The 24,799-nt window shown below is 35.9% G+C and overlaps 1 protein-coding gene and 1 non-coding gene across 2 annotated transcripts in view; both read left to right on the forward strand.

Annotated features, from left to right (window-relative positions):
• Positions 1–24,799, forward strand: part of MAGI2 (membrane associated guanylate kinase, WW and PDZ domain containing 2) — a 1,487,205-nt gene that overhangs the window by 604,811 nt on the left and 857,595 nt on the right. The gene's annotated exons all lie outside the window — the stretch shown is intronic.
• On the forward strand, positions 16,989–17,096 carry LOC126029475 (U6 spliceosomal RNA). The gene has a single exon (XR_007503010.1). It is a non-coding gene; the product is annotated as a U6 spliceosomal RNA (small nuclear RNA).

Here is a 24,799-nt window from a genome sequence, read left to right on the forward strand (position 1 = left end):
CCCTTATCTGATGGGTATTAAGTGAATAGTTTCTCCCACTCAGTGGGTGGCTCTTGATCCTGGGCGCTATTCCCTTTGAGGTGCAGAAACTCCTCAGATTTATATATTCCCATCTGTTAATCTCTGCTTTCACTTGCTTGGAGAGTGCAGTTTCCTCTTTGAAGATGCCTTTAGTCTCAATGTCCTGGAGTGTTTTACCTACGTGTTGTTCTATATATCTTATATCTTATGGTTTCGGGTCTGATATCGAGGTCTTTTATCATTTGGATTTAACCTTTGTACATGATGTTATGTACAAGATCTATTTTTATGCCTGAATATTGCTTCAGTCTGTACTACATTTTCATTACATATTTATCTGTCATTGGGCATCTATGTCTTTTATATGTAAAGAAAATATACCACAGAGTTTACATAGTTGACTATAATACATTTGTTTCCAGATAAGTGAGAGCAAAGTTATTACAAATAATAGAAAGAAAAATAAAGGAAAAGGAAGAAAAAAGAAAATTTAAAAAAGAAAAAAATAGTACCATAGCAAGCACATTTGTGAAAAATACTGTATCTCCAAAAAAAGTCGTTAATACAATGGCAGAAGATTTAGTAAGCTCTTCTTGTTAGCTATCCATTTTATTATATTGGTGTATTTGTGTTTGTATATTGGGATGACAGCATCAAACAAATGAAGTTGTAGAGAAATTCAAAGCATTACTACTTATACTGCAGTAGCTTTTAGGGGTGTGTTCTCAGATTCCAGGCCTCCTGGAAGAAGAGTATGCAGGTAGAGGATGCCTTCACTAGCTCAAATAAGCTGTGGTAATATCAGCCCCCGCCCCAAATCAGCATAACTGAAAAAGGTTAAATTGGTGTCCCTGAAGGAAATTGTAGAGGGGTAGTGAGGCAGGACCAGAAACAAAACAGAGATTGAGGAAGTAGGATATAACAGATGTGGCTTTGGCAGAGTGAGGGCGTGGTCTACCCTCTCCTGAGATTTGTGCTGTGTGGCTGGTGTAGCCATGTTTTTTCCATGTTTTGGTTTAATCTCTTTCAAGAAGAATGAGAGAGGAGTTCTGACCTGGCCAGAACATCGTGACTGCATTTGTGGATGTAACTATACAGTAAATCAGGCATCCAAGTTCTTGACTAATGTAAATAGTTGTATAATGAGCATATTTGTACATATATATTTTCAAATTAGTATTTTTAATTATTTTCCTAGATTGCTGAGTGGACCTGTGGTAAAATATTTCTAAATTTTTGAGATTTCTCAAAGGGCTCAGTGAGTGCTCTGCATACATGAGGTTTTGAGTTCAATTCCCAGCACCTGACGATTTTCTGTTCACTGCCAAAAATAACTCCTAATGACAAAGCCAGAAGTAGCCTCTGAATACTGCCAGGTAGGCCTCATCTCCGCCCACCCCACCCAAAAAAAAAAAAAAAAACTTGTAATGCTGTAGCCATAGTAGAGTGGGCAAGGTGCTTACCTTGCATGTGAACAACCCTTATTCTGTTCCAGGCACCCTTAATGGTCAACTCCTATGCCCACCAAGATTGATACATGAGTGCCAAATCCTATGCTCACCAAGACTGATACCTAGGTGCCAACCCAGGTTAAAACACTGAACCCTATCAAATGTGGACCCCCACAAAAACAAAAAACAATAAAAAAGGCAAGTAGGAGGCCGATGAGGTGGCGCTAGAGGTAAGGTGTCTGCCTTGCAAGCGCTAGCAAGGAAGGACCGCAGTTCAATCCCCAGCATCCCATATGGTCCCCCCAAGCCAGAGGCAATTTCTGAGCGCTTAGCCAGGAGTAACCCCTGAGCATCAAACGGGTGTGGCCAAAAAAACAAAAAATAAAACCCAAATCAATAAATAAATAAAGGCGAGTAGAAGGTTGAGGAATTTGGTTCATTAATATTTCATTGAAGATATATATACATATATGCATTTGCATCTATGTTCATGGCGGATATTTGTATATATATTTTTCATTTTTGTGTGATATGTCTGTCTATTTTTATTATCATAAAATTACTCTCCTCATAAATATCTTCTTCAAGAAGGTAAGTTTTTTCCTTGTATTATTTTTTTTACTTTTTACTTTTTATCTTTATTCAAGTACTTTGATTACAAACATGATTGTAGTTAGGTTTCAGTCATAAAAAGACTATACTCCTTCATCAGTGCAACAATCCCATTACCAAACTCCCAATCTTCCTCCTTTCTCCTCTACCTGTATATAAGATAAGCAGTCTAATTCTCTCATTCATTAACATTGTCACCATAGTTGTCAGTGTAGTTATTTCCCTATCTGCACTCACCAATCTTTGTAGTGAGCTTCATATATTGAGCCAGACCATCCAGCCCTCATCTCTAGGGTCTCTGAGCGTTATTACAATAATTTCTTTTTTTCCCTATTTTTTCTTTATTTAAACATCTTGATTACATAAATGATTGTGATTAGGTTTTGGTCATGTAAAGAACACCCCCATCACCAGTGCAACATTCCCAACATCCAACACCAATGTCCAAAATTTCCTACCATCCCACTCTACCCCCACCTGTACTCCAGAAAAGCTTTCCAGTTCCCTCATTTATTCACATGATTATGGTAGTTCGCTGTGTAGTTATTTCTTTTTTTTTTTTGTCATTATTGTCCAAAGACAAAGATTTGTTTTAATTATATTTGGCCAATTTCTTTCTTTATCTTTTTTTTTATTTAAACACCTTGATTACATACATGATTGTGTTTGGGTTTCAGTCATAAAAGGAACACCACCCATCACCAGTGCAACATTCCCATCACCCAAGTCCCAAATCTCCCTCCTCCCCACCCAACCCCCGCCTGTATTCTAAACAGGCTCTACATTTCCCTCATACATTCTCAATATTAGGACAGTTCAAAATGTAGTTATTTCTCTAACTAAACTCATCACTCTTAGTGGTGAGCTTCCTGAGGTGAGCTGGAACTTCCAGCTCTTTTCTCTTTTGTGTCTGAAAATTATTATTGCAAGAATGTCTTTCATTTTTCTTAAAACCCATAGATGAGTGAGACCATTCTGCGTTTTTCTCTCTCTCTCTGACTTATTTCACTCAGCATAATAGATTCTGTGTACATCCATGTATAGGAAAATTTCATGACTTCATCTCTCCTGACAGCTGCATAATATTCCATTGTGTATATGTACCACAGTTTCTTTAGCCATTCCTCTGTTGAAGGTCATCTTGGTTGTTTCCAGAGTCTTGCTATGGTAAATAGCGCTGCAATGAATATAGGTGTAAGGAAGGGATTTTTGTATTGTATTTTTGTGTTCTTAGGGTATATTCCTAGGAGTGGTATTGCTGGGTCGTATGGGAGCTGGATTTCCAGTTTTTGGAGGAATCTCCATATTGCTTTCCATAAAGGTTGAACTAGACGGCATTCCCACCAGCAGTGGATAAGGGTTCCTTTCTCTCCACATCCCCGCCAGCACTGTTTGTTCTCATTCTTTGTGATGTGTGCCATTCTCTGTGGTGTGAGGTGGTATCTCATTGTTGTTTTGATTTGCATCTCCCTGATAATTAGTGATGTGGAGCATTTCTTCACGTGTCTTTTAGCCATTTGTATTTCTTCTTTGTCAAAGTGTCTGTTCATTTCTTCTCCCCATTTTTTGATGGGATTAGATGTTTTTTTCTTGTAAATTTCTGTCAGTGCCTTGTATATTTTGGAGATTAGCCCCTTGTCTGATGGGTATTGGGTGAATAGATTCTCCCACTCAGTGGGTGGCTCTTGTATCCTGGGCACTATTTCCTTTGAGGTGCAGAAGCTTCTCAACTTAATATATTCCCATCTGTTAATCTCTGTTTTCACTTGCTTGGAGAGTGCAGTTTCCTCCTTGAAGATGCCTGTAATCTCAATGTCCTGGAGAGTTTTGCCTATGTGTTGTTCTATATATCTTATGGTTTGGGTTCTGATATTGAGGTCTTTAATCCATTTGGATTTTACCTTCGTACATGATGTTAGCTGGGGGTCTAAGTTCAATTTTTTGCAAGTGGCTAGCCAGTTGTGCCAACACCACTTGTTGAAGAGGCTTTCCTTGCTCCGTTTAGGATTTTCTGCTCCTTTATCAAAAATTAGGTGATTGTATGTCTGGGGAACATTTTCTGAGTATTCAAGCCTATTCCACTGATCTGAGGGTCTGTCCTTATTCCAATACCATGCTGTTTGATAACTATTGCTTTGTAGTAAAGTTGAAAGTTGGGGAAAGTAATTCCTCCCATATTCTTTTTCCCAATGATTGCTTTAGGTATTCTAGGGTGTTTATTGCTCCAAACAAATTTCAAAAGTGCCTGATCCACTTCTTTGAAGAATGTCATAGGTATATTTAGAGGGATAGCATTGAATCTGTATAATGCCTTGGGGAGTATTGCCATTTTGATGATGTTAATCCTGCCAATCCATGAGCAGGGTATGTGTTTCCATTTCCACGTGTCCACTCTTATTTCTTGGAGCAGAGTTTAATAGTTTTCTTTGTATAGGTCCTTCACATTTTTAGTCAAGTTGATTCCAAGATATTTGAGTTTGTGTGGCACTATTGTGAATGGGGTTGTTTTCTTAATGTCCATTTCTTCCTTATTACTATTGGTGTATAGAAAGGCCATTGATTTTTGTGTGTTAATTTTGTAGCCTGCCACCTTGCTATATGAGTCTATTGTTTCTAGAAGCTTTTTGGTAGAGTCTTTAGGGTTTTCTAAGTAGAGCATCATGTCATCTGCAAACAGTGAGAGCTTGACTTCTTCCTTTCCTATATGGATTCCCTTGATATATTTTTCTTGCCTAATCGCTATAGCGAGTACTTCCAGTGCTATGTTGAATAGGAGTGGTGAGAGAGGACAGCCTTGTCTTGTGCCAGAATTTAGAGGGAAGGCTTTTAGATTTTCTCCATTGAGGATAATATTTGCCACTAGCTTGTGGTAGATGGCCTTAACTATATTGAGAAAGGTTCCTTCCATTCCCATCTTGCTGAGAGTTTTGATCAAGAATGGGTGTTGGAACTTGTCAAATGCTTTCTCTGCATCTATTGATATAATCATGTGGTTTTTATTTTTCTTGTTGTTGATGTTGTGTATTATGTTGATAGACTTACGAATGTTAAACCATCCTTGCATTCCTGGGATGAAACCTACTTGATTGTAGTGGATGATCTTCTTAATGAGGTATTGAATCCTATTTGCCAGGATTTTGTTGAGGATCTTTGCATCTGCATTCATCAGCGATATTGGTCTGTAATTTTCTTTTTTCGTAGCATCTCTGTCTGGTTTAGGTATTAGGGTGATGTTGGCTTCATAAAAGCTGTTTGGGAGTGTTTTCGTTTGTTCAATTTCATAAAAGAGTCTTGCCAGGATTGGTAGTAGTTCCTCTTGGAAAGTTTGAAAGAATTCATTAGTGAATCCATCTGGGCCTGGGCTTTTGTTTTTGGGCAGACTTTTGATTACCATTTTTATTTCATCAATGGTGATGGGAGTGTTTAGATATGCTACATCCTCTTCCTTCAACCGTGGATGATTATAAGAGTTCAAGAATTTATCCATTTCTTCCAGGTTCTCATTTTTAGTGGCATAGAGTTTTTCAAAGTAGTTTCTGATTACCCTTTGAATCTCTGTCATATCAGTAGTGATCTCTCCTTTTTCATTCCTAATATGAGTTATCAAGTTTCTCTCTCTCTCTTTCTTTGTTAGGTTTGCCAGTGGTCTATCAATCTTGTTTATTTTTTCGAAGAACCAACTTCTGCTTTCGTTGATCTTTCGGATTGTTTTTTGGGTTTCCACTTTGTTGATTTCTGCTCTCAGCTTTGTTATTTCCTTCTGTCTTCCTATTTTTGGGTCCTTTTGTTGAGTACTTTCTAGTTCTATTAGCTGTGTCATTAAGCTACTCAGGTAAGCTCCTTCTTCCTTCCTGATGTGTGCTTGCAAAGCTATAAATTTTCCTCTCAGTACTGCTTTTGCTGTGTCCCATAAGTTCTGATAGTTTGTGTCTTTATTGTCATTTGTTTCCAGGAACCTTTTGATTTCCTTCTTGATTTCATCTTGGACCCACTGGTTATTGAGTATGAGGCTGTTTAACTTCCAGGTGTTAAAGTTTTTCTTCTGAGTCCCTTTGGAATTCACAAATAATTTCAGAGCCTTGTGGTCAGCAAAGGTAGTCTGCAAAATTTTTATCCTCTTGATCTTATGGAGGTATGTTTTATGTGCCAGCATGTAGTCTATCCTGGAGAATGTCCCATGTACATTGGAGAAGAATGTGTATCCAGGTTTCTGGGGATGGAGTGTCCTCTATATATCCACTAGGCCTCTTTCTTCCATTTCTCTCCTCAGGTCTAGTATATTCTTGTTGGGTTTCAGTCTGGTTGACCTATCCAGTGTTGACAAAGCAGTGTTGAGTTCCCCCACAATTATTGTGTTGTTATTGATATTGTTTTTCAGATTTGTCAACAGTTGTTTTAAATATTTTGCTGGCCCCTCATTTGGTGCATATATGTTTAGGAGAGTTATTTCTTCCTGCTCTACATACCCCTTAATTAATATAAAATGTCCATATTTGTCCCTTACAACCTTCCTGAGTATAAGGTTTGCATTATATGATATTAGTATGGCCACTCCAGCTTTTTTATGGGTGTTGTTTGCTTGGATAACTTTTCTCCAGCCTTTTATTTTGAGTCTATGTTTGTTCTGACTATTCAGGTGCATTTCTTGTAGGCAGCAGAAGGTTGGATTGAGTTTTTTGATCCATTTAGCCACTCTGTGTCTCTTAACTGGTGCATTTAGTCCATTAACGTTGAGAGAAAGAATTGTCCTGGGATTTAATGCCATCTTTATATCGAAATTTGGTGTGTCTTTTGGTTAGTCTTGTTTTAAATTAGGTCTTTCAGTTTTTCTCTTAAGACTGGTTTTGAGTCTGTAAAGTTTCTGAGCTGTTTTTTGTCTGTGAAACCATGTATTCTTCCGTCAAACCGGAAAGTGAGTTTTGCTGGGTACAGTATTCTAGGTGAAGCATTCATTTCATTCAGTCTTGTCACAATATCCCACCACTGCTTTCTGGCATTGAGTGTTTCTGGTGACAGGTCTGCTGTAAATCTCAAGGATGCTTGCTTGAATGTAATTTCCCCTTTTGATCTTGCTGTTTTCAGAATTCTGTCTCTATCTGTGGGATTTGTCATTGTGACTAGGATGTGTCTTGGGGTGGTTTTTCTTGGGTCTCTTTTGGTTGGTACTCTTCGAGCATGCAGGATTTGATCACATATATTCTTTAGCTCTGGGAGTTTCTCTTTAATGATGTTCTTGACCGTTGATTCTTCCTGGAAATTTTCTTCCTGGGTCTCTGGGACTCCAATGATTCTTAAGTTGTTTCTGTTGATCTTATCATAGACCTCTATTTTCATCTGTTCCCATTCTTTGACTAATTTTTCCATTGTCTGTTCATTTGTTTTAAGTTTTTTCCCAATCTCTCCTGTTGTATGGAATTGTTATGTATCTCATCTTCCACAGCACCAAGTCTATTCTCAGCTTCTGATACCCTGTCCCAGAGCTTATCCATTTTGTCATTCACTTCGTTTACTGATTTTTTCAGGCCTGTTAGTTGACATGTTATTTCAGTTTGGAGTTTTGTGATTTCTGTCTTCATATTTTCTTGATTCTTATTAGTGTTCTGTTCTACTCTATTCATGGTTTCTTTGAGTTCTTTGAGCATCTTCCATATTGCTAGTCTAAAGTCCTTATCTGAGAGGTTGATTAGTTGGTTGGTCATTATCTGGTCCTCAGAATTGTCATCTTCATTCTCTATGTCTGATGCTGGCCTGCGTTGTTTCCCCATTGTCACACTTGTATTGTGGGTTTTTCTACGTGTTGTGGTGGTATTCATTGGTTATATGATGCAGGCAACACACTTCTCTGGCTCCGCCCTTTCTGGATGGGCCGACTTGCCTCCAAGGTAGGGAGTCCTCCGTGGATGAAGCCTCACACAGGATCAAATCTTAGGCCCGAGCACGCAGCAGAGAAGACAGTCTGGAGAGAAATTCTTGCTTCTGTGATCCAGCACAGTTCTTAGTGTGGTTTTTTTCTTCTTGTGATGGTGTTCTTTTTTTAGAAAGAGCGCACGGCTGCTTAGCGAAGTGGAGCTAAGTGCCTTCTGGAGCCTCTTTTCAGCCCACTCTCAGGAGGTTCACGCAACAGGATAGCAGAGAGACACACACAGGCAGCACTCACAGTTTTTCACAGTTGGGCCCCACTGGTCAGGCGTAGTTTTCACTCACTCGCTGGGCAACTTCAGAATGCTGTATTTTTGGGGTTCACTTCCCAGGACTCTGAGGAGAGTCACTGGCTCGCTGGGTAGCTTCCAAATGTAGTTTCTTTGGGGTTCGCTTCCCAGGGCTCTGAGGAGAGCTTCCAGAGTTCAGGAAAGACAGAGAAGGGTAGGACAGGGCTCCCTTCAGGTGCTCAGTTTCCTCAGAAGAAGCACAGCTGGGTGGAGACTCTGCAGGTAGAGCAATCAGCACTCTGCCTGGAAACCCCCACATCCAGCCATTTCTTACTCACTCCTCGCTGTGTAGTTATTTCTATAGCTGCACTCACCACTCTTTATGGTGAGCTTCATGAAGTGAGCTGGAAGTTCCAGCCCTCCTCTCATTGTCTTTGAGGATTGTTGCAAAAATGACTTTTAATTTTCTTAAAACCCATAGATGAGTGAGACTATTCTGCATCTCTCTCTCTCTCCCTCTGACTTATTTCATTCAGCATGATAAATTCCATGTACATCCATGTATAGGAAAATTTCATGACTTCATCTCTCCTGATGGCTGCATAATATTCCATCGTGTACAGTTTCTTTAGCAATTCATCTGTTGAATAGCATCTTGGTTGTTTCCAGAGCCTGGCTATTGTGAATAGTGCTGCTATAAATATAGGTGTGAGGAAGGGGTTTTTGTATTGTATTCTTGTGTTCTTAGGGTATATTCCTAGGAGTGGAATAGCTGGGTCAACTGGGAGCTCAATTTCCAGATTTTGGAGGAATCTCCATATCACTTTCCATAGAGGTTGGACTAGATGGCATTCCCACCAGCAGTGGATAAGAGTTCTTTTCTTTCCACATCCCAGGCAGCACTGATTTTTCTCATTCTTTGTGATGTGCACCAATCTCTGTAGTGTGAGGTGGTATCTCATCGTTGTTTTGTTTTGCATCTCCCTGATGATTAGTGATGAGGAGCATTTTTCATGTGCCTTTTGGCCATTTGTATTTCTTTTTTTATCAAAGTGTTTGTTCATTTCTCTCTTGTCTTAGAGTAGACCTGTCAGTTTTTCCTTTAAGGCTGGTTTATCATCTGTGAAGTTTCTGAGCTGTTGTATATCCATGAAGGTATGTATTCTTCCTTCAAACCTGAACTTGAGTCGGGCTGGGTGCAGTATTCTTGGTGAGGCATTTATTTTGTTCAGTCTTGTCACAATATCCCACCACTCTCTTCTGGCCTTGATAGTTTCTTGTGACATGTCTGCTGTAAGTCTTAGGGATCTCCTTTGAATGTAATTTCCCTTTTTGATCTTGCTGCTTTCAGTATTCTATCTCTATCTGTGGGATTTGTCATTCTAACGAGGATGTGTCTTGGGGTGTTTTTCTTTGGGTCTCTTTTAGCTGGTACTCTTCAGGTATGCAGGATTTGATTGCATGTCGTCTTTAACTCTGAAGTATCTCTTTGATGATGTCTTTGACAGTTGATTCTTCCTGGAGATCTCCTACCTGTGTCTCTGGGACTGCAATGATTCTTATGTTGTTTCTGTTGAGTTTATCAAAGACTTCTATTTTCATCTGTTCACATTCCTTGAGTACTTTTTCCACTGCCTGTTCGTTTGTCTTAAGGTTCTTTTCCAATTCCTTCTGTTGTGTTGAGTTTTTCTGCATCACATCTTCCAGTACTCCGATTCTCTCCTCAGCTGCTGATACCCTGTTGGTGAGGCCATCCATTGAGGTTTTCAGTTGAGCTACCGTGTTTTTCAGATCTGTTATTTCAGTTTGGAGTTTTCTGATTTCTGTCTTTGTGTTCTGTTCTGATCGATCTATGGTTTTTTTTGAGTTCTTCAAACATCTTCCATATTGCTATTTTGAGTTCCTTATCCGAGAGGTTAATCAGGTGGTTGGAATTTATTAGGTCATCCGAGCTTTCGTCTTCATTCTCTGTGCATGGTGTTTGCCTGTGAGGTTTCCCCATTGTCATGCTTGTAGTGTGGTTTTTCCTGCGTGTTGTGGTGTGGTTCATTGGTTAGAAAGAGTACGCGAAGCAAAGCGGCCGCACTCTTCTGTTGCCTCTAGTTGACAGTCCTCAGAGTGAACAAAGGCACAGCAGGGCGGAGCCTCCACAGGCCAGAGAGCTCAGCTTATTGGACGGGAACCCCCACAGCAAGAATGTACTCACTGGGCAGCTTCAAAATGCAGTTTTTGGGGGGTGCGCTCCCTAGTCCTCTGAGGAAACCTTCAGGGATTCAGAAACACAGGCAGACAGACGCAGGAGAAGTTTCCCTTGAAGTCCTCAGAGTTGCTATCAGAATTATTTAGTATGTAGATTGAGAGGCGAGTACTTTAAAGTGCACTTGGGTGAATGTCCTCCATCTTCTATAGCAGCTTCATGCTGGGAAAAGTCATGAACCTGTGTAGGGGCTGGTGCGATGATGCAAGTGGTAAGGCATCTGCCTTGGCCGCACTATCCTAGGAAGGACTGTGGTTTGATCCCCCAAGCCAGGACTGATTTCTGAGTGCATAGCCACATATTCAATTCATACATTGCATTTTTTCATTTAAAAACATTTTAAAAATAATTATTTGCTACATAAATTATAGCTTAACTGAACTAAATTTAAAGAAATCTCAGCTAAGTGGGAACATTAGTACTTTTATGTGCATTAATACAGTACATACTTGAAAGGTATTCTGAGTGAGTTTATATCAGAGTGGCCATATAATCATTAGAGAACCAATTATTAATTGATATGTACATTTTAGATATTATAAACACCTATGTTTTAAACAATTAGAGTGAATTAAATGACTGCAATGCTTCTTAAAATTACTAATTTTACTAAATTACTAATTAATTACTAATTTACTAATTATTAGGATTCCTAATTGAACTTTTGAGAACTCAGAAAAGAACTTTGTTCAGAAATTGAAAGACACTATCTGGCATATAAGATTACAGCTGCAATGAAAGAGCCCCTGTATTCAGAGTTAATGGTAACCTTGGTAATTTTCAGTATAACCTAGTTAAAGCAATGTAGAGATTTATGAACAGACTATATTTTTTAGAATAATTTTGTCTGTTCTATTTTCTTTGTTAGTAAACAGATAATAGGTTGTGAATTCAAGTTAATTGTAAACTACATTATAGCATTAAGTCCCTAAATGTTGATCATTTTGAGGAAAATGAATATCTGTACAACATGTCTGTTTTAATCATCATTTCTGAGGTTTTTAAGGAAACACAATTCAACTACAATTGAGTGCACTAAAAATGGAAAAAGAATGATTCTGTTCAGTTGTAGTTGCCATATATCTCCAGCTAAAGTATTTTTCTTTTTGTCTTTTTTTCATTATTTCTTCTTCCCTCCCTCCTTCCTTTATTTTTTGCCTCTTTCCTTTCTTTTCTCCCTTTCTTCTTTCTTCCTTATTTCTTTCCTTCCTTCTATCTTTGTCTCTTCCCTTACTTCTTTCTTTCCTTCTTTCTTTTTTCTTTTCTTCCTTGTACTTCCTTCCTTCCTCCCTCCATCCCTTTCTTTCTTTTTCTTTCTTCCTTTCTTCAATCCTTCCTCCCTTTCTTTCTCTTTCTCTCTTTCTCTCTTCCTTCCTTCTTCCTTTCTCTCTTCCTTCCTTTTCTTCTTTCTTTCTTTCGTTCTTTCTTTCTTTCTTTCTCTTTCTTCCTCCCTTCCTTCCTACCTCCCTCCCTCCTTCTCTTCTTCCCTCCCTCCTTCCCTCCCTCCCTCCTTCCTTCCCTCCTTCTTTCCTTCCTTTCTTCCTTTGTTCCTCCCTCCCACTTTCCCTTCCTCCCTCCCTCCCTCCTTCCTTCCCTCCCTCCCTTCCTCCCTTCCTCCCTCCCTCCTTCCTTCCTTCCTTCCTTACTTTCTTCCTTCTTCCTTCCTTCTTCTTTCTTCCTTTTCTTTTTCTGTGAAGCCACACCTGCTAGTACATAGGACTTAATTCTGACTTTTCACTCAAGCATCATTGGTGGCAGGGCTTACAAGGGTAAAGTAGAAGAGTAGTAATTGAACACAGGTGAGCAGTATGTAAGGCCCTATATACTGTTATTATATCTCTAGCATCTAGTCTACATTTCTTATTTTAGTCATTTGTTGGGTTACACCTTATTTTACCTAAAACAAAGTTTATCCCTGGTTTCTTTGTATCAGTTCGTTTATAACTTGATTTCACACAAAACAAAGAGTGTCTTACTTGTAAACCTGGGTGGGTTAACTGCTGCCCCACGAGGTGATCTCTGTACTCAATGAAAACACAGCATTTCTGGCAGGCAGAAGGGTTTATACTAGGTAGAAGACTGTCAGACTACACATGTTTCAATCTCAGCCTGGTCTGGATTGTTTCTTGTGCGAACCTGATTCCTACCATTCACCTGGGCTTGAAGATACTGTGCAGATTTTACAGTCATTTTAAGTTAAATATTAGAAGTTTAAGAAATTATTAAATCATAACTTAACAGCAAATATACTGCCTTAGGCACAGCACATATATGCTGTTTCTACTCTTCACTTTGCTTTTTTTCTTGTTTCTTTTTCATTGGTCCTCTTCTACCTATTCTAAATTATATTTTATATTCTATATTATATTTTAACCTTTACATTTTAAAATATTGTACTAAAATAAGATCTATATAGGTATTACATATAAGTCACATATATATGTAGGTGATAAATATATAGTTAAAATTACTGAAAATTAGAGAACAGCATCACATTTGCACTAAAGATTTTATCTTAGATTGGAATCAAATTCACAAAGTGCTTTTACTCAAGTTTTTGTTTATTGTTAAATAATATATTAAAACAATGTTTACTTCAATATTTATTGTAATAAATATCTAATTAATTAGTTTATATTGTACTTTGTCTTTTTGCATTCATAATTTTATCTTCTAGTCATTGAGTAATGTCTTGAGATTGAGCTTTCAATATTCAATTGTCAAAACACAATTTATATTGGTATTGATAAGGTTTATTATAAAAATATTTATTTGCACATTTAAATGTAGGTAGCTAAAATTTGTAAATGAGAACTTTCTATTAATATATGAAAACATCTATAAAATAATTCCCCAAACTAAATATATTTATGTAAATATTAACCACATATATAATATGTAGTATTTCTATTAAGTTTTGGTCATAACATTTTGGGGATAAACAACCTGGTAAAAGTTTACATAGTAGTTGTTGATGTGTAGTGGCATGTGATATGTAGAATCAGTTACTCTATTTAACCAGAATTTATCTTTCAGTTGGCCTGATATGAGAGGCAATAGACCCATCAAATATACATACTGTTCTAGGTTTTTTTTGTTTTGTTTTGTTGGGGTTTTGCTGCTATTGTTTGGCTTGGTTTTGGGGTTACCAATAAAGCTCACAATTTACTCCTGGTTCCACACTCAGGAATTACTCCTAGTAGTTTTCAAAGGACCATGTGAGATGCTGAGGATTGAACCCAGGTCCCAGGTAGGTTGCTATCAAATCATATGACCCACCTGTTGTACTATCACTCCAGCCTCCTTCCTTTTTTTAATTTTACTTTTTAGTTTGGGGACCACACCCAGTAATATTCAGGGGGTACTCCTGGTTTTGTACCCAGAATTCTCATTTTTTAAATTCATGCCTTCTAGGCTTTATATACATAAAGTTAAACATCTTCTAAAATGATATAACAATAAATATTGACTAGAGTCAACACAAAATTTTGAAGAACAAATTCTTGAAATAAATGTTAGTCATTTTGTTGTCAAATGTCAAGTTTTTAAGGAAAAAAAACTGAATTTGAAGAACTCAAAAAAAAGCCAATGTTCAATTCAATAAAACCTAGGTTATTTAGAAGGTGAAATATATCAAAATTATTACAGGACACAGACTAAAAGTTTGAAATTCTGAAGTAGTGGTTTTTTCAATAACTATTATTGAGATTCTGAACACTAAGGCAATTACCAAAAGCCACTTAATGAGTGAAAAGCTTCAAATGGAACATATTGTAGGCTTCAGAAAACATAGCTTGCTCATTCATTTTGTAATAAAAATCATGAAACATCAACAGAAAATTAATCATTCTTAAAATCATGAATTCTATAAGACAGGGTTGAGATTTATTTTATAACTTGCATTATTTATTAAATTTAATAATTATATTTTAGCTCAGTTGCCACATTATTACTAAAACTAAAGAAATATTTAATTTTGATAAAAATAAGGAGAATCATTTTTAGGATTGCATTTTATTATGTTAAAGCCGTCCATATCTTGGTTAGTTCATTTTTTATAGAAGTTAATTTTCTGATAAATACCATGTAAACTATTAGGAATGGATTTGTCACTGGATAAATTGAGATTTCAATCAGCATAATGTACTATCTTCAATAGTAAAAGTGGAAATTTCCAAATGGCTCTAAAGAAATACATCATAATTAAATAAGTTGAAAATGGAAATTTAACAAATGGAGATGGTATGTATTCTACTAGAAATTCACTGGGTCTGAACTTATTGATTATTATGTATTCAGATTAGGTATCATCACTTTTATTACAAGCATAAGCTTCCATTAAATGGTGAGTAAAGAATAAAGAGAATCAGTGCCAATATCCATTGCCTGCTCTCTTGTCATATTAAGATCATTTCTTATTAGAAGACAATAAAGTCAAATGAAGAGAAAAGCACAACCTGTGGCTACTGCTACACTGTGGAATAATCTCCTAGAGATGGGTGGATCACATCTTAGTTAGACAAATCAATTATAATACATTCTACATTATCAAAATACACCCATAGTCTTTTGCCCACGAGCAATGGGAATATATTGTAAATAAAGTGGAATCTTAACATTTTATTATAATATCTTTAATATAGGATCTTAAGTTAAATTAACCAAAATATAAGATTTTGATAGTATACAACAACTGACAAAATGTTGTCTGCAAAGGATGTGATTAGCTTGATAGCCTCCACACCTGGCACCAAATAATCTCTCTGATCTTGGGAAGGTTATAAAATCTTGTTCAACTTTAGAAGCCAAGAGAAATGTTTCCAACAACCACATACAGTTATGCTCTTGTGTAGAGGGCTGAGTTTTGACACAGGAACATTAATTTCAGAGTCAGGTTCTTTGAATTTTTATGCCTACATACTCACTAAGTTTGGTTGTTAAAGTTTGGGTCTCATGATTTCATTATTGTTGACTTTGGCTCGGTTATTTAGTTCTGTACTTTCTTAACACTACCAATGCACCTGAGATCCCTGTGCCCTGTGTCCCATCATTTCATATGTGTCTTTCTCCTCACTTTTGGGGATATTTTTGAGGGCCACTTCTGGTGGTGCTTAGAGCTATTCCTAGTTCTGCTTATGGACCAATGCATCCTGTGGTTGGGGCAAACAGCCATATGTGTTATCAGAGGTTAAGCTAAGAGATTGGCAAATTTCTATCATTTTGGTGGAAATTTTACTGTTTTTAGAGGTTATACAAAGATCCAGGAGTTTTTATGGCATCTTCCTGACAAAATATTTATGTGGCTTCGGAGAATGTGCTGATGCGTAACCTAAGACACTTGCTCTCACTACCTTCTCCCCTGATTCCTCTCAATGCCATAATCTATTGTACTTTGCTGGATAGGTGAGACAGTCTGCTAGAAAATTTGCCCTCACCTCTCATAAGACTTGTTAACAGATCTCATTTCTCTGCAGATTGAACCCTTTCTCTAAACACATCCATGTCTCCATATCAAAAGGATATTTTCACATTTATTTTCCTGCCACTCTTGGATCTCACCTTTGGAACCACTGATAGCTTCTTCCTAGGAGTTCCCCAGGAGTCCTAGGAGTGATATGCTTAAACCCATCAGGTTTTATCTTTGTTCCACCTTTATACTTTTAGAAATTCCCAAACAAGTTTTTCACAGTAACAGACCCATTTCTCAGGGAAGCATTCTGGTTTTAGTGACTTTGGGAGACTAATATATTCTTTCTGAGTTAGGGCTTTGGACATTAATTTGCAGGATAAAATTCATTGCTACCTCCTGTTTTTGAAGGCTGATTAAACAAGCAATCTTCACAGGCTGCATGCTACATCAGTTTGCTAATTAACCACTCTTATAGAATTATGTAATTATTTTTATTCATAAATTTAAAAGTCATAAAGAAATATAATAAAATAACACATTAAACCCACCAGGATGTTATAGACAATACTATAATAAAAAGTATAGTGAGAAATGTTTATGAGGATTTAAACATCAAAATTATCAACAGTGCTGATGAGAAGAAAAGATAATACAGTCATCTGAAAAAAATATTTGGTAATTCCTCAAAAATATAAACCTTGAGTAACTTGTATAAATGCTGTTAGTCTTATGGGCATATACCAAAGCAAATTACATATATCCACATACAGTCTTGTATAATAATGTTCATTGAAGAATCATTTAAATTTATCTAAAGATAAAAAAATGCACTCATCTACCCTTTAATGAATATACAGTAAATTTATTCATACACTAGAATATTTTAGCAGTTAGAAAACTCACATATGGTATAACAATGAAGAACTTAGAAATATTTTTCTTAGTAAAAGAAACCAGTCATAAAAATTCATAGCCTCATGGTTCCACTTACATGAATTTTCTAAAGTAAACAAATATATAGAAACAGAAAGTAAGTTTGTGGTTATCTAGGATTAAGGATAATAAATACAAGAGAAAAGAAAATGGTAGTGCTCACTTCAGCAGCACATGTACTAAAATTGAAACGATAGAGAGAAGATCAGCATGGCCCCTGCACAAGAAAAGGTAATGGTATAATTTAGGCACAAGGCAAATCTAACCAAGTATGATCAAAATTTTGGTAAAATATAAAGATTTTAGCTCAGAGCCACATACTAGTTTACTTTGACATAAGAGAACAATTAAGAAGATTAATTTTGTACTTACAGCATACTGCCATTTGCTGTTCTAGCTATACATAATATATCATATATATTATAAATAAATATATATTTCATTTTGTGGCCATACTCGGTGGCACTAAGGGATTACTTCTGACTATGCTCTCACAAATCACTCCTGGCAGGCTCGGGGGACCATACAGGATGCTGGGAATCTAACCCAGATCCATCCTGAGTTGGCTGTGTGCAGGCAAACTCCCTACCACTGTACTTTCTCTATGACCCCTTATAACATTTTTTTCTCATAGACTGATAATGCTCTCCATTGATCAAATCAATGGAAGTCAAAGCTCTTAAGTCAGTCTACTACAAAGGAGATTTTAGCATAATAACAACTAGTGAAAAATAGTACCAGTGGTTCTGTGAAGCCAGATAAACTACATTTTTACAACAATCTTTATTCCTAAATTAATTCTACTTAGGCATTTAAACTATTAAATGTTTATTAGTTATTAATTGATTAATAACTAAATAATCTTAATAAATAAAAATTTACTTAGTAAAAATGAGATTTTCTTTTCTTCTCTCTCTGTCTCTCTCTCTCTCTTTTTTTTTTTTTTTTTTTTTTTTTTTGGTTTTTGAGTCACACCTGGTGACGCTCAGGGATTACTCCTGGCTCTGTGTTCAGAAATCGCTCCTGGCTTGAAGGACTATATGGGATGCCTGGGGATCTAACCTCAGTCAGTCCTAGATCAGCCACATGCAAGGCAAACGTCCTTCCACTGCACCACTGCTTCGATCCTCCAAAATGAGATTTTATGTATTTAATCTAACACTACTTTTAAAACCATATGCCATATATATGTGCTTATATATATGCTTATTATATGTATATATGCTTATATATAAGTTTTTGGTAAATTTTAGTCAAATACAAATCCTAAAGTGAATATTTTCAGTATGTGTACTCCTTCTAATGGTCAGAACTCATGAATATATTTTAAATTTTGATGCATTATTTGTAGAACTCTTATCTATAAATTATATGCAAGAGAACATACTTGGCTATTTATTCCTGAAAATACTATTAACAACTTAAGTGAGGGTTTATTTTATTTCCAATCCAGATTTATTTTTATTTTTAAAAATAGCAAAGAAATAAAGAAATCCATATTCTGAAAAATATTTTTAAGTCAATGTTTTAAATTTATGAAATGTGGAATACTTTGAAATGTTCAGAAGAAAATTTAAGAACGTTTTTTAAACTGCTGATTATTATAATAAGGGAAGGAGAAAAGTACCAATAAAGAAATTAAATGAAACAGACAAATATTTACCTTAAAATACTTCATTTTTCAAATTAATGCACAGACTAAAATATTAAGTACTTAGCACAGATATATCAAAAATTTAACCACCAAAGAATCTCAGTGACATGAAGAATGATATTTCATCATGATGGTTGATATTGCATATGTTAGGTAAAATCCTAATTTGTCAGAATTTAACTGAAAATTCTGAAGTTTTCATTATGGCTATATATAATGCCAGAAATATTTGTGATGTTTTCTGGCACAGATACTCTGAGAAATGTTATGGAAATACTATAACTTATAATATCATTTATATACATGGTAAAATGAACTATTGCTGGTTTGTGAAATTGCAGGAAAAAATAGAATGAATACAATGATGTTCTTTTAATCATGGCGTTTTGGATGGAGTCATGGAAAATATCCACAAATACTTACTGTATACTAACCCCAAATCAAAATTTTAAAAAAATTCTATAACTCTGGACCAAATAGTTAGTACAGGAAATAAGAGCTTTGCCTAGCATACAGTTGGCCCTAGCATCACAGTTAGCCCCTGAGCACTACATGAAGTCACCACTGATCACAGAGCCGTGGGTACTCCAAACTATTGCACGTGTAAGCCAAACTCCTCTCACAAGTTCCTCACATATTTCTTATACTGAATATGAGAAACATGCCAAATATTCAATAAACCTAACAAAAATCAACTACATGCTAGCACATAAAACATACCTCCATAATATCAAGAGGATATAAATTTTGCAGGCTACCTTGCTGACCCCAGGTCCCTGAAAAGGGACACAGAAGAAAAACATTAATACCTGGAAGATAAACAGCCTAATACTGAATAACCAGTGGGTCTGAGAGAAATCAAAGAGGAAATCAAAACCTTCATGGAAACAAATGATAATAGAGATACAAATTATCAGAACCTATGGGTCACAGCAAAAGTAGTACTGAGAGGAAAATTTAAAATTTAAAATTTGCAAGCACATATCAGAAAAGAAGAAGGAGTATACCTGAAGAGCTTAATGACTCAGCTCATAGAATTAAAAAGTGCTCAACAAAAGAAACCAAAAATAGGGAGACAGAAGGAAATAACAAAGCTGAGAGCAGATATCAATGAAGTGGAAACACAAAAAACAATCCGAAAGATAAACGAAAGCAGCAGTTGGTTCTTTGAAAAAATAAACAAGATTGATAGACCACTGGCAAAGCTAACAAAAAAAGAGAGAGAGAGAAACTTGATAACTCGTATTAGGAATGAAAAAGGAGAGATCACTACTGATATGGCAGAGATTCAAAGGGTAATCAGAAACTACTTTGAGAAACTCTATGACACTAAAAATGAGAACCTGGAAGAAATGGATAAATTCTTGGACTCTTTTAATCTTCCACAGTTGAATGAAGAGGATGTAGCATGTTGAAACATCCCCATCACTATTGAGGAAATTAAGAAAGTAATCAAATGTCTGCCCAAAAATAAAAGCCCAGGCCCAGATGGATTCACTACTGGATTCTTTCAAACCTCTCAAGAGGAACTACTACCAAACCTGGCAAGACTCTTTCATGAAATTGAAAAAACAGGAACACTTCCAAATAGTTTTTATGAAGCCAACATCACCTTGATACCTAAACCAGACAGAGATGCTACAAAAAAAGAAAAGAAAATTACAGACCAATAGCACTGATGAACACAGATGCAAAGATCCTCAACAAAATCATGGCAAATAGGATCCAATGCATCATCAAGAAGATCACATACTACGACCAAGTAGGTTTCATCCCAGGAATGCAAGGATGGTTTAACATCTATAAATCTATCAACATAATACACATCAACAACAAGAAAAATAAAAATCACATGATCATATCAATAGACGCAGAGAAATCATTTGATAAGGTCCAACACCCATTCTTGATCAAAACTCTCAGAAAGATGGGAATGAAAGGAACCTTTCTCAATATAGTTAAGGCCATCTACCACAAGCTAGTGGCAAATATTGTCCTCAATGGAGAAAAACTAAAAGCCTTCCCTCTAAATTCTGGCACAAGACAAGGCTGTCCTTTCTCACCACTCCTATTCAACATAGCACTGGAAGTACTTGCTATAGCGATTAGGCAAGAAAAATATATCAAGGGAATCCAGATAGGAAAGGAAGAAGTCAAGCTCCCGCTGTTTGCAGATGACATGATACTCTACTTAGAAAACCCTAAACACTCTACCAAAAAGCTTCCAGAAACAATAGACTCATATAGCAAGGTGGCAGGCTACAAAATTAACACACAAAAATCAATTGCTTTTCTATACACCAATAGTAATAAGGAAGAAATGGACATTAAGCAAACAACCCCATTCACAATAGTGCACACAAACTCAAATATCTTGGAATCAACTTGACTGAAAATGTGAAGGACCTATACAAAGAAAACTATAAATCTCTGCTCCAAGAAATAAGAGAGGACACGTGGCAATAGAAGCACATACTCTGCTCACGGATTGGCAGGATAAACATCATCAAAATGGCAATACTCCCCCAAAGCATTGTACAGATTCAATGTGATCCCTCTAAAGATACCCATGACATTCTTCAAAGGAGTGGATCAGGCACTTTTGAAATTCGTTGGAACAATAAACACCCTAGAATAGCTAAAGTAATTATTGGAAAAAAATATGGGAGGAATTACTTTCTCCAACTTTAAACTTTATACAAAGCAATAGTTACAAAACAGCATGGTATTGGAATAAAGATAGGCCCTCAGATCAGTGTAATAGGCTTGAATACTCAGAGAATGTTCCCCGGACATACAATCACCTAATTTTTGATAAAGGAGCAAGAAATCCTAAATGGAGCAAAGAAAGCCTCTTCAACAAGTGGTGTTGCCACAACTGGCTAGCCACTTGCAAAAAATTGAACTTAGACCCCCAGTTAACATCATGTACATAGGTAAAATCCAAATGATGAAAGACCTCAATATCTGACCCGAAACTATAAGATATCTAGAACAACATGTAGGCAAAACACTCCAGGACATTGAGACTACAGGCATCTTCAAGGAGGAAACTGCACTCTCCAAGCAAGTGAAAGCAGAGATTAACAGAATGGAATATATAAATCTGAGGAGTTTCTGCACCTCAAAGGAAATAGCGCCCAGGATCAAGAGCCACCCACTGAGTGGGAGAAACTATTTACCCAATACCCAGCAGATAAGGGGCTAATCTCCAAAATATACAAGGCACTGACAGAACTTTACAAGAAAAAAACATCTAATCCCATCAAAAAATGGGGAGAAGAAATGGACAGACACTTTGACAAAGAAGAAATACAAATGGCCAAAAGACACATGAAAACATGCTCCACATCACTAATCATTAGGGAGATGCAAATGAAAACAACTATGAGGTACCACCTCACACCACAGAGATTGGCACACATCACAAAGAATGAGAACAAGCAGTGTTGGCGGGGATGTGGAGAGAAAGGAACTTTTATCCATTGCTGGTGGGAATGCCATCTAGTTCAACCTTTATGAAAAGCAATATGGAGATTCCTCCAAAAACTTGAAATCGAGCTTCCATATGATCCAGCTATACCACTCCTAGGAATATACCCTAGGAACACAAAAATACAATACAAAAATCCCTTTCTTACTCCTATATTTATTGCAGCACTATTTACCATAGCAAGACTCTGGAAACAACCAAGATACCCTTCAACAAATGAATGGCTAAAGAAACTGTGGTACAAATACACTATGAAATATTATGCAGTCGTCAGGAGAGATGAAGTCATGAAATTTTCCTATACATGGATGTACATGGAATCTATCATGCTGAGTGAAATAAGTTAGAGAGAGAGAGAGAGAGAGAGAGAGAGAGAGAGAGAGAGAGAGAGATATGCAGACTGGTCTCACTCATCTATGGGTTTTAAGAAAAATGAAAGACATTCTTGCAGTAATAATTTTCAGACACAAAAGAGAGAAGGGCTTGAAGTTACAGCTTACCTCATGAAGCTCATCACAAAGAGTGATGAATTAGAGAAATAACTACATTTTGAACTATCCTAATAATGAGTATGTATGAGGGAAATAGAAAGCCTGTCTAGAGTACAGGTGGGGATTGAGTGGGGAAGAGGGAGATTTGGGACATTGGTGATGGTGGTATTCTTTACATGACTGAAACTCAAACACAATCATGTAGGTAATCAAGGTATTTAAATAAAAAATATATAAAAATTTATAAATCAATCGCTTCTAATATCTAATTTAATTTTTGAACATTTGTCAGTCATTCTTTGAATTTAATGTGAATGAGTATATATAAATAGTTATTAGACATTTACTTCATCTGGACAAAGAGTATGAAATTTGTCTGCTGTGTGTTAAATTATCAAATAATCTTAAAAATGAACTAGTTTCTATATAGCTATTAGCATAAATTATTTTAATAAATAATAACTAGAATATTTTAAACTATAATACACTTTTAGAATCTAGACATATTTATATTTATAAAATATTAGTGGAGAAGACACATAGTTCAATAAAACCTACTATTGCTATTATTTTATGCCATATGTTAAAGTGGCAAATATATCATAGTTAATGATTCTTGATGATCCTAGTATTCAGTAGCTTATTGTTACCAGAACTTACTGGTACTTTTTCTTACTAGTACTTAGTTTTACTATTACTGATGTTACTAGTACTTACTGTTAACTAGTATTCATACTTTAATCAAATTTACTTGGTACTTTATACTTTTTATTTTCTAGTATCTTATCCACCATACAATGCTTCATTCAGGCATCATATCTTTTTAGAGTACTCTTCTCTGTGTTTCTCTGGTTTTTCTTGTTTATAATCTGGGCCTTTGGAAGGCTTGTTATTACTGTGATATTGTTTCTACTACATATTTTCAGCTTAAAACATTACTTATCCACATATTTCACTTACTTTATATATACATATATACAAATAAATAGACATGTAATTGCATACATACATTTATATGTAAATATTAATAGTTATAACAAACTACCTCTTATAAACTAACATGAATTTCATGGTTTCATATTTTCTTTTCTAGTTTATCAACGTATACATCATTCTCTCCCCATACTTGTCTGTAATCCAGTACTACGTAAACTACCTATTTATTCATTTGTTCAATTTCAGGTTAATCAGTGAATTTGTTAATTGTCATGCCCTGTAAAAATAATTTTATCAACTAGATCACAGTACCAAAGTAACACTTATTTTGCCTTTAGTCTTATAAACTCCACTCATTTTCAGTTGTTTAGGTCATTACTTTTTCTCCTCTCACATCAATTAATGAATTATTTCATGAATTTTTAATATAATTAGATTCATTTTGCCACATTCTGAATTTTAGTTTAAAATTCTCCTGACAACCTAAATAATTTTTAAAGCTAGCGTGGATTTACTTTTTCTTTGCAAAATTCAAATGCCCATATACTTTATTGTGACATTATATAGATAAGGTTTTATTATCCTAAATATCTGTTTCACCTATTCAACATTGCTGAAAACTAACCAAATTTTGGTAATCAGTGGCATTCATATCATTTACCTTGTTTTTCTTCATTTTCCAGAATATCACAAAATTTTTTCAGACTAATTTTTTCACTTTACATTCATTAATTCATTAAGATTTATATATATATATATATTTAAAATTCTAGAGTCAGAGAGATTATTTTCCCCTTGTTAGCTTGTAAGAAATTAAGGTACTTGTCTTAAAATGCAGCTGATACAGGTTTCTTTTGTAGAATTACATATGGGCACTTCCAGGAGTGCACAAAACTCAAAGTATATCTGAGTATTGCCTCCTTTAACCTCAAAATAAAACAATAACAATAAAGTGCTTCTCTATATATTTTATGGCATATACTACTTATATAAGTTCTTGAGTAATATTTTTTAATTATCTTTATTTAAACACCGTGATTACAAATATAATTGTAGTTGTAGGATTACAGGATTACAGTCATGTAAAGAACACCCCCCTTCACCAGTACAGGATTCTCACCACCAATTTCCCAGATCTACCTACTCCCCACTCCACCCACACCTGTACTCGAGACAGGCTTTCTTTTTCCCTCATTCATTCACATTGTTATGATAGTTTTCAGTGTAGTTATTTCTCTAACTGCACTTATCACTCTATGTGGTGAGCTTCATGTCATTAGCTGCACCTACATGGGAGGATGGGGGGAAGTAAGGGTTGGGACTGAGGCAGTAAAATATTAGAAATGAGCTTTGTAGGGCAGTATCAAGGTCATGATACAAGATGGATATTAT

This window comes from Suncus etruscus, chromosome 1 (assembly GCF_024139225.1).
Source record: "Suncus etruscus isolate mSunEtr1 chromosome 1, mSunEtr1.pri.cur, whole genome shotgun sequence".
In the NCBI taxonomy this organism is placed as follows: Eukaryota; Metazoa; Chordata; class Mammalia; order Eulipotyphla; family Soricidae; genus Suncus; species Suncus etruscus.